This window comes from Camelus dromedarius, chromosome 33 (assembly GCF_036321535.1).
Source record: "Camelus dromedarius isolate mCamDro1 chromosome 33, mCamDro1.pat, whole genome shotgun sequence".
Classification (NCBI taxonomy): domain Eukaryota; kingdom Metazoa; phylum Chordata; class Mammalia; order Artiodactyla; family Camelidae; genus Camelus; species Camelus dromedarius.
Window position 1 is genome coordinate 6,302,960 of NC_087468.1, and position 13,038 is coordinate 6,315,997.

A 13,038-nucleotide genomic window follows, 5' to 3' on the forward strand; every position below is an offset into this window, starting at 1 on the left:
ATAAAACATTGTTACGTAAGTGGCATGAAAATTTACAAAATACCGTGGGAGAACTCTTAATGTTCCAAAAAAAAAAAAAACCAAAAAAACCATGCTCCCCTACCACTGGGAGCTACCCCGACCTCAACAAGATGGACGTGGAGGTGGACATTCTGCCTGTGGCAGGAGCACGTGCCACTCTAGTGAAAGCAGGGCCATCCTGGGTGGTCACCGGGGCCACCTGGCAGGAGGCAGTCGGGCAGCTGGAAATATTTGCTGCAGAAGCAGGTTCATGCCGTCACCTCCACGGAGACACTGACGCCACTGGGAGGCAAATTTCTCACCAAAGATAACGTTCTCTGTGTCTTTTTCACTCCCCTTCATCCCTGCCCAGCTCTGAAATGCAGCCGGGGCTCCAACGTCTTGCTTAACAGAGACACTCAAAGTCAGACTCACAAGATGGGATGAGAGGCTGTTGGAACGGCAGCTGAGATCAGGGGTGGGACACGGGAAGACCCTTTCTGCGGGCATCTGTGCCATCAGGCTGGTGCGGGCAGTGGGCACCACCAGCGGCCCCACTGACATGATGGACCATGGCTGTATGCGTCTCTGAAGCACTTTCCCAGCAGAAAGTCTCCGTCGAAGCTCTATTCAAACATCCCCACAAGTGGGGTGACCAGTGAGCAGTAGGGTAGGGACCAGCATCTCCACTGACGACGAGGACAGTGAAGCCCAGGGCGGCTGGCACACAGTCAGCGAGAGAAGAGAAAAAACTAGACTGATGTGCGCTGAGTTTACTGAAGGACCACTGTGTTCCGGACCCCTGACAGTGCCGCACCGCCTTGGTTTCCTTGTCTGTAAAATGGGGCTGACAGTGGGGCCTTCTGGCAGCAGAGATTATGACTCGCTGAGGGCTCAGGTGACGATTAGCATGTTTTAGCAATAAGGTATTTTTAAAATAGAAGTATACATATTGTCTCTTTAGACATAATGCTAGTGCACACTGAATTGACTATAGTATCGTGTAACTATAACTGTTATATGCACTGGAAAACCAAAAAATTCATGTGACCCATTTTATTGCAATATTTGCTTTATTGTGGTGGTCTGGACCCCAAGCCGCGGTATCTTGGAGGTGGGCTTGTATCTAAATCAGCTTCTTCTCATTTCAAAATCGACCACAGATTTTCCATGATGATAGCAAAACACAGTAATGTGCTCTATCTAATTCTCCCTGTTAGATGAAATAAAATACTTGGCAGCCTGACAACAGAAACCCCAGGAAAAGACCGAGTCAGTAAGGTCCCCTTCCTCAGAAGCGCATTAGAAGTACAGTGATCAGGGTCGTGTTGTTGGATCACCTTAGATGAAAAGTGCACATCCAATTACTTCACGTGATAACAAGTTCAAATCATTAGAAATCTGTCCCTGATAAGAGTCTTTGAACTTTCTGGAAAAGCTAATATAAGCATCTCGGTGTTTTCTCAGGCTGCCATTCAGAGTTGAGACTGACTTCCACCCATGATTGCACTCCGGTATTTTAATTCCTCAATTTCAGAGTCCAGGGCAGTGAACCAGTTATCAGTGAGGTAGGTGGCCTTACATATAAATGGAAGTGTTTCAAAAGAGATAAAAACCAAACTCTTCAAATCAGAGAGGACAGAGGGAAACAAAATATGAAACTGTTACCAGTTCATATACAAAAGGAAAAAACTGGAACATGCAAAAGAAAATAAAATATTTAAAATTTCTAAATAAAAAAAAAAACTTTAACATGCCTATTACAATTTTTAAAATTTGCCGAGACTGTAGCTCCAGTGAAATTACATTCACCTGGTCTCCTAGTCGCCAATGACTGACTTCCTTCCCAATTAGTGCTGTGGTTCTCAAACTTTAGGGAGTATCTGTGTCGCCTGGACGGATGGGTCCCCGTCAGAAGTTCAGACTCGGAGTCAGTTTCAGATTCAGGAGGTCTGGAGTGGAGCACAAGAACCTGCATTTCTAAATCCCCAGGTGCTGCTGCTGGTCTGGGGACCCCACTCTGAGAAGCACCACCAGAGACCATCACTAGTCCTCACCTTACCTAACTTCTCATCTCCATGACACTGGGGACCACTGCCTAGACCTCTGAACACGCACTTCTCTTGCTTCCTCTGCTGCGTCTCCTCTTCTCCATTCTAGCATCCTGATGTTCCTCGAGAGGTTTTATCCTCAGCGTCTGCACTTTCACTGAAATCGTACCAGGCGACCTCCGTCACTCTGACGCCTTCAGTCACCACGTACACCTGGGCGGCCCCAGGCTGCAGCTCCACCTGATAAAATGTGGGCTTCACAAGGGCCTGGTTCAGCGTCTTGGCCACAGTAGCACCCCAGGTGGCCAGAGCACGCCTGGCATATAGAATGTGCTGGATAAATATTGGTTACAACTTCCTGGTAGATAGTTCTATCCAAATGTCTCCCAAACTAACTGGCAAACTGAAATTAACAACAAAATATATGTAAAAAATGATTTTATAAACTAGATTTCCCCCTCCTATTTCCATTGGTACCAGCATCCACCCATTTTGTCAGATCTAAGAAACCTAAGGGTCTTAGGTGTTTGAGGAGTCTTAAACTCCGGGAATGAGAGCAGCTGCTCGGGGGTCCGCAGTATGCTAGCCATGATCACTTCCTTCTTCCGGAACTGGAGGGACAGGACACAGGGCGAACCAAACCACTGCCCTGGTCAATTGCCCTGCAATCCTGACTTGGGGACAACAGAATTTTCCAAGCATGTCAAGAAATTTAGAATTATCTAGTTGCCTGTCTTGGGTGAGAACACAAAAAGTGGACATCCAAGGTTCATTTCTAACCAGTAGGCAAAGATGCAGGGGACCCAGGCGCCTGTTTCCTGGAAGTTACTTTACATAAGGGGAAGGTCCCCTGTGCTGCTCACTTTGGGCTTCCTAGCCGTCCTAACTGAAAGCATCCCTGCCACGTTGGTCTGACTGTGCCCCTTTTCCTGATGGGAAAACGGAGGTCGCTAACTGGCAACGGACAGACGACTGAACGTCCCCTGCAGACGCGTTTATTCCTAATTTGAGGTAATCCACCGCTTTTTCAAAGTATTACCCATGAAAAGGAAATGATCTGATAAAGTTGGCGTTACACAGAGAAACGAGGAGGTGAGGATGGAGCGAGCTGGGCTGGGCGACGGTCAGCGATGGGGATGGGGTTGGTGTTGGTGATGGTGATGGTGATGGTGAAGGAGATGGTGGTGGTGGTGGTGGTGGTGACGCTGACGCTGGCCAGCTCCTCTCCTGTTTCTTCACCACTGCCTGTCCTCTGCCTCCTGCGTCCCCGCGTGGCCTCTGCCCGGAGAAACAGCCGACAGGATTTGCACCCAAGTCGCACGTCCGCGGGCGCTAGGTTGCGGCGCCCAGCGAAGCGGCACCGCGACTCCGAGCGCGGCGGCTCCGCGTCCCCCGCGCCCCCTCCGGGCCCCGCGCTCCTCTCGGCGCCCCCCGCGCGCCGCGCACAACCGCGCCCCGGAGGACTGGGCCGGCCCGCATGGCCCGCATGCCCCGCAGGGAACGCCCGCGACCCCGGCCCGCTCCCCGCCGAGCCCCACCGCCCGGCCGCCGGTCACTTACACCTGCGATGGGCCCGCCGCCCCGCGGCCCGAGACAAAGACTGCGCGGCCGCTGCGCCGCCGGCTGCTCCTGGAGCGGCGGCTGCGGGGACCCGGAGGAGGATGGGGCGGAGGAGACGGGGGAGGGGGAGGGGGCTGCGGGGGAGGGGCCGCCTCGCCGCCGGCCACCCAGCTGGGGCCGCCCAGACCCGAGCCCTCCTCCCGGGCGCCGTTCTCCCGAGTGCTCGGCCGAAAACCTCCCCCCAGGGACCAGGGTACCGCCCCTCGGAGGGCGGAGTGAGAGGAAGAGGAAGGGAAGGAGGGAGACTGCGTGCGTGTGTGTGTTCCTCCTTCCTAATCACGATCCTCTCCATCCACCCCCGCGTCTCCAGCGAGCTGCGGAAAATGCCAGACTGTCTCCCCTGGGCAACCCTGGAGGCGCTCCCACCCACCACCTTTGCAGCGCGCGCCTCTCCCTCTGACTGGCCATTTCACTGAGAGCAAAACTGAGGCCGGGAAGGTTAAATGCGCGAAGACGCAGGGCGGGGGAGAGGCTTGCTGTGGGCAGAAGGCCAGGGACGCGAGCCCTTTAAGGGCGGGATCCACCTTTTACATGTGTTCCTTCCCAAAGCCCGGCACCTGGAGACCCCGCAAGGTTGGAAGGTGGGGACTGGGTACTCACTCCTCCTGCGCCCGCAGGGAGAGGGGCAGGCGTCCCTTTTTGGGAAAAGTAACACTTGCACTTGGCTTAGTTATTTGCCTCTTGCTATGAATAGTAGCTTTGATTTATTTCTATTTTTAAAACTTTTTTTTTTATCATAGAGTGTTAAAAAGCAAAAGAAAACAGTACTGGAGCGCACAGGTACCCAGTGCCAGCCTGAAAGAGGGTCAGCATTTTCTCCTCTTTTCACCTGCCCCCCCTCCCCGCTGCCCGAGGCTAAGGACTTTCAGAAACAAGATCACAATATCATTATCACGTGTTACAAAGGTAAGAATAATTCCTCAGTATCATTGACTATGATTTATTAACAGCTGATGGTTGTGATCTGCCAGGTCTGTTCAGTGCTTTCCCCACGCGGCTCAGCCTGGCGGGCCCTGACTTCTGCTAAAGCTGGTGGCACAGCAGGCGAGCCCACGTTGCTGGCCTGCAGTAGCTGACGGAGCAGGAATTACAGAGCCCTGACCCCCCCCACCCCTGCCCCCGGCAAGGCTTAGACTCTCCTTCCTGTGTCCTGACCTTTTGAAAATTCTGATTGAAGGCTACCTTTCCAGAAAAATGCACACACAGAATTTTAATTTAAATTCCAGGAGGTCCAACCCCATCTTCAGAGTCTGTCTGAACCCAGGGGCAGGTTGCCAAGTGCAGAGCTGCGTGGAGGTGGCCCTCGAAGCCACTTGGAGACCGTGACAGGGTCCTGAGGATTTTGGGAGACTGGGGTCCTCTCATTTGCTCAGAGTTCTAGGCCCCAAGCCCAGCAGGAGAGTCGGGCTAGAGTGTGGGACCTTTCTCCCCTGGGAGGAGGCGTGGTATTTAAGTCCCCTGCAAGCCTGGGATGGAAATGGATTCTCAGCTGTACCTCTGAGGAGCATCCTTCCAGGGTGAAGAGCCCTGAGCCGTGCCGAGGGCACCGGGACACAGCTTACCTGAACCCCCCCACGGCAGAGAGGAGGTGAGCCCCGTGGTCCCCAGCTTAGGGAGCATTGTCCAGGGGTAGAGACCACCAGGTTGCAGGCTCTGACTCAGACAGCCTGGCTTTGAATCCTCCACGTCTTGCTAGCCTGGTGACCTTGGGCCACGTGCTTGACAGCTCTGTGCCTGTCTCCTCATCGGGAAAGGATGGGGCTGTCATTTGATGCTGTCTGGTTGGGCTGCCGGGCACGCCGATGCCTGCATTCTGACTGCTTGTACCCTCTGAGTGGGAGAAACACAGTGGTCTAAATCCAGAAGGACCACGGCTCCAAAAAATTTGTAGCCTGAATCAAAGCCAAGAGGAAGGGTCCATGCCTGCTCAGTGCTGCGCAGATGTAGCCTACACATACGACCAAGCGCAAAGTGCATCTTCTCTCTTCGACAGAGGCCGGGGTGGGGAGGGGGTGCAGGTGCCTGCCTGCAGGCTCCAGTGGAGTCCCTCCCTAAGTGCCATGGGCGTCCGCCTGGACACAGCTCCAGGAAATGATCTTCGAGATGCTGAAAGGATGTGTTCATTCTCTACTACCCGCCCCAGCCAAACTGGTCCCCGTTAATGGACCATGACATTTCCTCTCCTGTCTCTCCCACCCTCACCTCCTCTGTGAGGTGGCCTGATAGCCTCTGGCAGAGGGCGGCGTCCCCAGTCTGAGCTCCTGGGGACGGGCCTGCATCAGTGACTAGAGCTGTGGGTCGCCGTGCGTGAGAGATGTCAGCCCGTCTGGACCACACTGAGAGCGGGGATTGTAATCAGTGGTCTCAGCGTTCCCCAGAAGTCTGTCCACCTCCCCATCAGCACTGGTGCTCGGAGTGCTTCCTCTGATATGCATGCAGATCACAGGCCATCCTCCCAAGATGCTTCGGCCCTGGCCAGGACCATCACGTCCTGCAGGCAGCCCAGCCTCTAGCCCAGGTGACTCAAACCTGCTCACCGTCCGGCCCTTCCCTGGGCGGGGGCGTCCCGCTCTCCCTGGCGGGGACTCTCTGCTCCCGACGCTTCATCTCCTGGTTGCTCGGTATTCCCACCCCTGAAGCAGGGTTGCTTCCCCTGTGTGGCGCTAGGTGTCAGTGACTTTTGGGGGGGGCAAGGAAGAGCTAATTAGGTTTATTTATTTGTTTTTTAAAATGGAGGCGCTGGGGACTGAACCCAGGACCTGGAGCATGCTAAGCACGAGCTCTGCCACTGAGCTGCACCCTCCCCCCTCAGTGACCTTTTTCTGAAGAGCACCCACCTCTCTTTTTCCCTCTGTGCCTCCCCCGTCCTCACTCCCCTCCCCTCCCTCACCACTCTCTGTTGTCCTTTCCTATCTCATAACGTGCCTCATGCTGACTTTTAAAACCGTTGATGTTCTTTGCCTATATCACTTCCGGACGACAGAGGCGAACGAACTCAAGACTAAAGCTCTGGTAGAATGTGATGGACAAAGACAGACGGCGTCCAGCTCTACTGGGGGAACCGCCCAGTGACGGTCTTCACGCAGAATGAGGACCTTTCAGGGATGCTCAGGCCTTACGTGTCTCATTGGGAATAAATTTAGTGGAGAGCCCCAAGGTGGAGATAAAACACCACAGAGAGCATTACTGGCACCTGTCTATTCTTTGTGGACAAGCTGACCCTCTGTGCCAGCTCGAAGAAAGAACTATAAAGATGACAAAGGACTTCAGGCATGGTGCAGAAATGAGCTCGGCTTAGTGAGATGGAAGACCATAGTGACGTGTAAGGACAGCTCTCGGTGACAAATGGGTTCCACAGCCATAAGGATCAACTTACAGAAGGTCAACAGACGGGGGATGTATCTTATCTGGGCGTCTGGCTGTTGTGAAACACTGAACTTAGTGATGCTGAAGATAAGCTTAGTTAGATAAAGGACATGCAGTCCAAGATGGAGAGAAAATACTTGAAAATAAGCCTGATGCTGGCACTAAATTAAGGCAGTAAATGTACCTGTGGTTTCCGCCCTCTGACTGTCACAGAGACCACGGACCACCATGATGAACAGCAGGTTACTGACCACAAGGGCTCAGCACATCACAAGGAGCCGTGATGCTGACTCTCCCGCTTCAAGGGACACCCAGCTGTCCCGACAAGGAAGCTTTCAAACCCTCGCTGGAAACTAAGAAAACGGAGCTGATCACATGGGGTGAGGTGTGGTCCACGTCCCCTCCCATTAAATCTGGGTGGGCTTGGGGCTGTTTTGGCCAATCAGAAATGGCGGAAGTGTCCATCTGTGCTCTTCTGGGACTGGATCTTAAGAGGCATGCAGCTTCCCTCGAGGTGGTTTGGAGTGCCCAGCCCCCCAGGGCTCCCTCTTGGGATAAGCCCACTCAGAGCCCAGCCACCAGGCTGGGAGAGGTCCCAGCCACACAGAGGGGTCGCAGAGAGGTGCCCGGGTCAACAGTCCTAGCCCTTGAGCCCCCTCAGCCCAGGTACCAGTCCTGTGAATGGAGACACCGCCCAGCGATCCCAGAACCCAGCCTTCCAGTTCCCTCCAGTTTTCCATCCCAGACCTCAGACCTCGTGAAGAAGAGATTAGTTATCCTCTCCAGCTTCTGCCCAAACTCCTGACCCAAAGAATCTGAACATAACGGAATCTTGTTTACTGCCACTAAGTCTGGTCGTTGTCGTACAGCGACAGGTTGCAGGACTATCAAACAATACGCCAGATGCACTGAGCTAGGGTCTGTCTCCATAAAGCTCACAGTTGTAGCAGGAGCTGGGGGTGTAAGAGGAACAGGAAGGCTGGGGCTCCCTGAATCCTGTGCCCTTCCTGGCTGTGTGGCCCTGGGGACAGACCATCTCTGTGCTCCGCATGCGTGTCCATAAAACAAAGGTAACAATGTTATCTGCTTCACAGGTGGGGTGTGAAGGGAGAACGCACCTGAAGCACCTGGAGCGAGGTCAACACTCCACGAGTCATGCTGTCTCGCCCGGGGCAGGAGACCACGCCCCTGAACCTGGCCGTGGCCTCAGGGACCTCTGTGTCCAGGAGAGCAGGCTCCTCGAGTGGATTTGACTAATAAGCCCTCTGGTTTTATAACGAATTCACCACGGCTTCCTTTAGATCAGTTTTACAATCTCTTTTGGCCTATGACCTACGGTAAAAAAAACACAAACCATTTCCTACTGTGAACAAGACACGCTGGCATCCACCTCTATGAAACCACATTAACACGTCTGTGAGACCAGACTTGCCCTTGTTCTGTGCGAGACACTGATGCATTCTATTCTGTCCTATTAGTTTTTCAGAATCCACTAAATTGATCTCACAACCTGCTAAACGGTTGACATTTACAATTTGAATAGCAGCGCCTTAAATAATAATTTTTATATGGTTTCCTTGTCCTAAACCTTTTGCTGTTTTTCCCTTTGCTCATCTAACTCATTCTCCGCTTTCTGGACATGGCCCCCGTCCAGGGCGCCCACCCACTGTGTCTCCATCCTGATTGGCTGTTCTGAGTTCTGGTGGAGCCGGGGGTCTGTCGGGCGTGGTGACCCTGGACCTCGTGCTGCATGCGGTCCCTCAGGTGCTGGCGCCCGCTGGCGCGTCGTGGGTGCAGGCAAGGACTTTTAAATTGGTCTTAGAACAGCGATATTGATTTTATTTTTCTGCTCGTGTTTCCTGTATGCTAAGCACGGAGCCGGTTCTCAGATGATGTAGAATTCAATGTCATTGATGGTGACACAGTGTGTGTCAGAGAGGAGAGATCTGGCCAGCATCCCTTCCTCGGGTGTCCTGAACCAACAGAGATGCAGAGCACGAGGGCGCCAGGGCTCTGGCCGGGTTAGCGGGCCTTCCTGGGGCTGCCCCTTCCTCCTCCTCTGCCCAGTCCTTTCCCCTCCCTGCACATGTCTTTGAGTGAGTCACCTTCAGCTGCCACGACATTGTGCCCCGGTCGGGGGGCTTGAACCACGGAAGTGCATTTCCTCCCAGTCCTGCAGGCTGGACGTCCAAGATCAAGGTGTCGGCAGGGCTGGTTTCTTACCAAGCGGCATCTCTTGCTGAGAGTAAGCTCTGTTAGGAAACCTACTAAACACTCTGAGCTGTGAAGCAGATAGACGGCTTTACTTTGCTAAGGTTCCCTTAGACGGCTTGTTTGTTTACACATGTACTACCTGCGTGAGTGGCCCTGTGGGGACCTGGGCAGTGACCTGTGGTTCCACCTGTGTTACCCTGTACCAAAGTCCTTAATGAGAAATCGCCCCCACAACTCTGTTCTCCACATGTCCCAGAAAGACTGTTTCCACCAGGAGAGAAAACAAGGCCTCTCTCCTTGGCTCAGGGATGCCCATCTTCCTCCTGTGTCTCCATGTCATCTTCTCTCTGAGTCTGCCTCTTAATCTCCTTTCCTTACAAGGACCCTGAGTTGTGTCAGACTAGGTTCCACCCTAATAGCTTCATTTGAACCTAGTCACCTCTGTAAAGCCCTGTCTCCAAATGAAGTCACATTCCGAGGTGTTAGGAGCTAGGGCTTCAACCTGCACATATTGGGGGGCATGATTCAGCAATCTCTAGTGAACACCTCGCACCCCAATTCCCATCTCAGCATCTGCTTCTGGGAGACCCAGGCTGGCGCCCATGGCAACACCCTAAGCCCCGATTCCCAGTGTTGACAGCCTCAGCCCAACGAGTCCGATGGGTCTTCCCTTCGGTCCACCAGCCTCGTTTAACACACCAGCCACACCCCTGCATGTGCCCCTCCACTTTTGTGTAAAAGCCACGAACTCCTGGAGCCAACCCAGAGCCACTTGTCACAGCGGGACTGTTGCGCGTGCGTCTGTGTTACCCGATGTGCCCACGAGGGCAGACTGGTTATAATTCAGTAATTGTCCTGGGCAGACTCCAGGGTGGCCCCCAGGACCCCCGCCTCCTGGGGTAGCATCTGGTGCCCTGAGTGTGGCTGGAACCCAAGCCAACAACCGGAGGCAGGTTGGCCAGGAGGGAAAGACCCAACGGGCATCCTTCAGACCCGTGCAAAGCGCTCATCCCCAGGGTGAAGCTCCCTTCCCAGATCTCAGCAGCACAGACCCTCGCTCTAAGGTGAAGAGCAGTTTGGGAGCACAGAGCACCCAGGGTGCCCAGGGAGGGGGCGGTGCTGGCTTCCCTTGCTTTGGGGAAGAGGGTGAGAAGTGGGTGGGCTCGGGGGGCTGTCTGTGTGCAGTCTGGAGTCCTTCTTCCGGTCCCCCAGGGCTGGATGTCGGCTAAGGAGCGTGGTCTGGAACCCGGGAGCAGCCTACGCTCTCCCAGTTAGATACTTACCCTGGGACTTGTTTATTTTGTCTGAATTGAATCCCCAGAGTATTAAACGTCCACATAATCAAATGTAAGTACAAGCCCACATTTGAAAGTCAAATATAAAGGACTTCTGAATTGGTATCATTTTGCGTTATCCAGGCTTCTGCTTTCGTCCCTGGGGATGAATAATAAGTGTTGTCAGAGACCAAAATAATTTTCTGGGCAAACTGGGATAAATGCGTTAAAATGAAGGGAAAAAAAATAATCCTCTGAAGATGAAAAGGTTTTCACCCATGGCTGAGCCGCGAAAGATGGAATCTGCCCGTTACTTTCGATTTCCATCATGCGGCCTTTTGTTATCATGGTAATAATCTGGCAGCACAGGACATCGCGGAGGGAGGGGACCAGAACCACGTCTGCCAGGGAGCCCGCCCGGCGCTCAGGGCTCGGACCTCGAAAACATTCGCCTCTCATTAGCTGTCCTCCAGGACCTTGTCAGTTTCTTTTATGAAAATCAAATTTCTTTTGATAACTTAATATTTTCAGAGGAAGCCTGAGAAAGCCACCCACTTAAGACCCCAAGTGAGCTGGATGTTAATTCAAATGAGGGAGATTCTGCAGTTCGCTTCCATTTTCCATTATTAGAAAACAGTAGACAATTTCATAGCTCGAGGAATTTTTGAAGCCTTCTAAATTAAGGAGAGAGAAATTATTAGGAAGCTGTTTCTCTGCTGACAACTTGGTATTTCTCATCTTGGCTTATCTAAGACGACTTCTCCATATCCTCAAAAATGCTGTTCTGGATAACATTTATGTAAGAATTAGTTCTGTTTTAAATTACATTCGTGTCTCCCCTTGTCAAATATAATAGGCACTTTGGTTAGAGAAATGGAATGAGTGGATGGAAATAGCATTTCTAAATGGGCCACTTGGATTTCTGCTGCTTCTCTGAAAACAGACGGTGGTGCACTTTTTATTGTGAGACAGAACATCCGTACATAAGTGCGAGTGTGAAGGATAATCCTAGACTGAACTCTGGGCGTAACCACTTCTGAGACCGAGAAAGAGGGCACTGCCAGTACCCCAAGCCCAGCCATGCTGGCGCCCCAACCCGCAGCCCCGACTTCAGCCTCCTCGGCTTGCTTTTCTTTCTACGTGTACCACAGACCCCCAAATTCAGACAAGCTTCTCTCTCCCCCTAGATTTTTTTTTATTCATTATTTTATAGTCATGATTCTTCTGGATGCTCAGAACGTCCTGACTGGACCAGAGGAAGCTCATCATTGTAAACTGACTATCCTTCAACATCCTTGGACAGCCACCTTCAGTCTTTAAAAATCAAAGTTCGCTGCAATATTATTTACAGAAAACAAAGTGCCCTGTGGTAACGGTTTTGACAGTTTTGACAAAGGCTCACACCTGTGTGACCACCACCAGCCACACAGACGCTCTATCATCAGGTGAAGCTTCCTCCTGCCTTTTCAGGCGGCTCTGCACCCTTGCGACCCCGGAGAGCAGTTTCACTTTCTCAGACTTCACATGAATGCAGTCAGACGGCATGTGTTCTTGCATATGGTATTTTTTCACTCACGTAATGTGTCTGAGGCTTATCCGTGATGCTGGGCGCGTCCGTGGAGGATCCCCTGTTATTTCTGGGTAGTGCTGCCGGCTCCCCACAACTCCTGTCTAATCTTACATTCCTCAACAAACACTGTTGTGACGTCTGTTATCAAAAGAAGAAACTTTTATTTTTAATTGAAGTATAGTTGATTTATAATGTTGTGTTAGTTTCAGGTATACAGCAATGGGATTCAGTTATACATAAATATATACACATACAGTCTTTTTCCGATTCTTTTCCATTATAGGTTACTACAAGACACTGAATATAGTTCCCTGTGCTGTAGAGTAGGACCTTGCTGTTTAACTGTTTTATGTACAGTAATGTGTGTATGTTAATCCCCAAATCCTAGTATTTTTGACAAGGTACCAAAGCAATTTATGGAGGAAGACAGTCTTTCTGATAAATGATGCCGGAAAATCTGGACACCGACAGGCAAAACAATGACCCTCGACTCAACACTTGACCTTATACAATGAAAATTTCAAATTGAATCAGATTATTTAAAAAAAAGTATATGTAAAAATGTAAAATTATAAAACATTTAGGGAAAAAAGAAGGTCTCTGGGATCTAAGGTTGGGAGAAGTGTTCTTAGACTTGACGCTAAGAGCTGGGTCCATCAAAGGAAAACAACCTCGTCAAAACGGACAACCTCTGCTCAGTGAAAGATCCTCTTAAGAGGATGAAAAGACGAGACACTGAGTGCGAGAAAATGTGAACAAAGCACACATCTGATAAAGGACTTGCACCTGGGACAAAGAACTCTTAACACTCAGCAGTGAGGAGCGAACAATCCAACTAGAAAATGGGCAAAGAGACGTGGAAGGAGACAGGACGTGCCTTCACGGAGAAGGGTACACAGCCAGCAAACAAGCACATGGAAGTATGTCACCGTCGTCTGCCGTC

At 51.8% G+C, this 13,038-nt stretch overlaps 2 long non-coding RNA genes across 3 annotated transcripts; one reads left to right on the forward strand and one right to left on the reverse strand.

Moving 5' to 3' along the window:
* Positions 1-1,501: 1,501 nt before the first annotated feature.
* Positions 1,502-3,812, reverse strand: LOC135319847 (uncharacterized). The gene is made up of 2 exons (XR_010378747.1): positions 3,612-3,812; positions 1,502-3,329 (listed from the first exon to the last, which is right to left on the reverse strand). It is a non-coding gene; the product is annotated as an uncharacterized LOC135319847 (long non-coding RNA).
* A 120-nt stretch (positions 3,813-3,932) lies between these two features.
* On the forward strand, positions 3,933-8,571 carry LOC116149517 (uncharacterized). Of its 2 annotated transcripts, XR_004133107.2 has the most exons (4): positions 3,933-4,252; positions 4,412-4,577; positions 7,251-7,417; positions 8,132-8,571. It is a non-coding gene; the product is annotated as an uncharacterized LOC116149517 (long non-coding RNA). The 2 variants fall into 2 exon arrangements; XR_004133108.2 differs by lacking the exons at positions 3,933-4,252; positions 4,412-4,577 and adding an exon at positions 4,776-6,189 and having other exon boundaries at positions 6,655-7,417.
* Positions 8,572-13,038: the final 4,467 nt, after the last annotated feature.